Genomic DNA, 3,533 nt, shown 5'->3' with positions numbered 1-3,533 from the left:
AAATCACTCCTTTAAATCCAAATTCCTTGGAAAGGGTTAGCTTCCAAAAATTAAACTTTCAAAAGATAATTTCACCAGCTGAGTCAAAACCCCTGGAAAGGGTTAGCCTCCAAAATCAGTTCTCTAAAGTCATAACTCCCTGGAAAGGGTTAGCTTCCAAATTTAAGCTTTTAAAAGACAAATTCCCCAGTAGAGTCCATCTTCAAACCTGGGTCTTTCATTCATCAATTCCTGTTTAACAAAAACACAATCCTCAGTAGGGTCAGTCTTTAGGATAATCCTCAATAAAGTAATCCCCTCAGAGTCAAAAGATCCGACACCGGTAGATCTTTCCCCATTAAAAGAGTTAGCCTCAACCTTGGGCTTTGTACAAGGCACACACTCCCTTTAGAGTCAAAATCTTACTCATAGGTATTCCCCTATTCAGAGTCAGCCACAACCTTGGGCTTTGTACAAGGCATATAATAGAGTCTCCCCAGTGAGTCCTTCAACGTCAAGTAGCCACAACCTTGGGCTTTGTACAAGGCAGATAAACCACATTTCCTGTGTCAAAAAGATTCCTAACCTTCAGGATCTTTTCCCCATAAAGTCATCCATACTTAGTTTCCTCAAACAGTCAGCCACAACCTTGGGCTTCATACAAGGCACAAAATAGAGTCTTCCCTAGCATGAGTCAGCCACAACCTTGGGCTTCATACAAGGCACAAAATAGAGTCTCCCTAGGTAGAGTCAGCCACAATTCTGGGCTTTGTACAGAACACTAAATCAACCTTTCAATCATAAAACAAAATAAACACTCTCCAGCTAGAGTCAGCCTCAATTCTGGGCTTCATACAGAACACAAATTTCCTTTAATTTAAGTTAATTTCCAGTGGAGTCATCTCCCAGAGTCAGTAAAAACAATCAAAAAGCCCCAAGCTTGGGCCTCATACAAGCGAGCTAAAAATCAAATCTTTCAAACAGTAGATAGACATAGCTTATCTCTATAGGGAGATATTTCTCCTATCTCACCACAAACAAACAAACAATCATTTCACACAAACAATCATTTCAAACAAACAATCATTTCAAAAAAACAATCATTTCAAACAAACAATCATTTCAAACATTCTCCCATTTAGGACTTGTGAAAGGCATGCTCTAGCAACATACTCAAACTTGTACAACTTTCCCTAATTTGGTCAAGAATATTTCATTCAAGAGACACGTGACTGTCATACTTGATCAACCATGTAGGGTCCCTCTCTTAATGAAACAAACTCAGCTTTTCTGTCACTTTTAAAATGTTTGTGGTGGAATAGTAGAAATACCTCTCTGTAAAGATGACTTCATGTCTCTTTACTGTAAACAAAGATTTAATTCAAGCTTCAACCTTGAGCTTCAAGCAAGGTACCAAAAAACAATTAATATACCTAATTAGTTCCCCGAACTACAAAAAGCTCTGACTTCCATTAGGGATATGTAGGCATGAGGTTCACAAGGAATCTCAGCGAGCTAATCAAAAACCAAAAATAGTCAGTCTGTCTGTCTTTTAATTCAATTCAATTTTCCCTCCTAATACAAAGGAGAAACATTCCCAATCATTTAGCAACAAACACAAACACATAGACGCAGAGAAGGTTCCCGTAGAGTACTACGGATATGTAGGGTGCTTAAAACCTTCCCTATGTATAACCGACCTCCCGGACTCAAGAATTTCTAGTCTAGGTGAATCCCCACACTTAGCAAACTCCTAGGGTTTATTTGAGTTCTTTTTCCCCTTTCCTCCTCGTAGGATAATTAAAAAGTTCGTGTGCTATCGTAGGAAGAACTGAAATAAAATTCATCCCGCAACGGGCGCGTTCTCCTTCCAAATTTCGCGTGAAGGGTCTAGCTTGTCGTCCTCCCAAGTGAAACGAGGAGGTAAACAAAATGACACCACAGAAAAATGGCGACTCTGCTGGGTAAAGTAATAACCTTGGTTTTTCATCCAAACCAATGGTTGACCTGTGCTGGTCTAGCCCCCAATGAGGAATTAGGGATTGCAAATTCCCCCTCAAACAAGAGAGTTCCTGCCTAACCTCTATGTCATTTCATGTGATTGTTGCATATATACTTGTTTATATTTTTATGTTCTGTATCGGGAAAGGGCTTGATTCCCCCATGTGGTGAGAAATCCTATACCCGGATTTGAGTGCAACATAAGACTGGACGGAGGATGTCTTCTCGGTGAAGGCCCTCTTATCTTGGTTCCCAAATCTACTCTTGGGATTTGCCTGGCTGGTTGTGATTAACTGCGCCAATGCATTCCGAGACTGATTTGTACCAGGAGGACCTAGAAACACATTAAACCCACTTAAAGCCTTTTTTAGGACATAGAGCGGTGATTACGAAAGTAATTGTCATGAAGATACTACACTCAGAGAAAACTCTCTTATAGATACCAGTCAACGTATCCTTAGTTTACAGGTACAAAAATCTTTATCCTTAGTTTACCCTGGGGAGAGGTTTGCGATGTGACTCCATGACCACTATACCCTTCTACGCCATGTTTGTTATAAACTCTTGTGTGCGCATTCATGCATTCATTCATCATAACAATTAAAAAACAAAGAGTCTTTTTCGAGTCGTTTTTCAAGGAAACTAGATAACGAACGTTTTGAACTTCATAGAAAGAGAGAAACAGAGAAAGGAATTAAGGATCTATACCATGGATTACGGAAGAAAGAGAGCTAGGAAATACACCTTCAAAATTCCTAAGGTCGAGGAATTGGAAAAGCTCGGAAAACTGGTGGTCAACCCCCAGGCTTTCGAGGAGAAGTATGGAAAACTTCTGCCTCTTCTCAGCACCAACATTATGGATGGGATCCTTCCCACATTGGTACAGTTTTATGATCCAACGTATCACTGTTTCACCTTTCCAGATTATCAACTCATGCCTACGTTGGAGGAGTACTCTCGTTTGATTGGAATACCCGTGTACGCGCAAGATCCGTACTCCGGTTTGGAAAAGAATCCTGACGATATTATCATTGCTGTAACTACTCCCTTAAACGTAGTCGACGTCAGAACTCATATGGTGAGTAAAGGAGGAATTCAAGGATTGCCCTCCAAGTTCCTAATGGATCAAGCTCGGTACCTCGTCAGCATCCAAGATATGAGCGCTTTTGAGGAAATCTTGGCTTTGCTTATCTACGAATTATTTTTGTTTCCTAACATTGACAACTTCATCGACATCAACGCAATTAAGATCTTCTTAATTGGAAATCCAGTTCCAACCTTGCTTGCGGATGCTTATCACTCTGTGCATTCAAGAAATCTGCAGCGAGGAGGATTAATCACATGCTGCGTACCATTGTTATACGAATGGTTCGTCTCGCACCTGCCAAAGTCTAGCACTTTCTGGAACATGAGGGATGGCCTTCACTGGTCATAGAAAATCACGTCCCTCACTCACTCGGACATTGATTGGTGTAGTACTGACAACGATGAAACCAAGATCATCTTCTGTTGCAGAAGTTATCCCAACGTACCCCTTATTGGAACTAAGGGAG

Source organism: Vicia villosa, unplaced genomic scaffold (assembly GCF_029867415.1).
Source record: "Vicia villosa cultivar HV-30 ecotype Madison, WI unplaced genomic scaffold, Vvil1.0 ctg.002344F_1_1, whole genome shotgun sequence".
NCBI classification, from domain to species: Eukaryota; Viridiplantae; Streptophyta; class Magnoliopsida; order Fabales; family Fabaceae; genus Vicia; species Vicia villosa.
The sequence above is the reverse complement of the archived record's forward strand: the minus strand, read 5'-3'. Positions refer to the sequence as shown.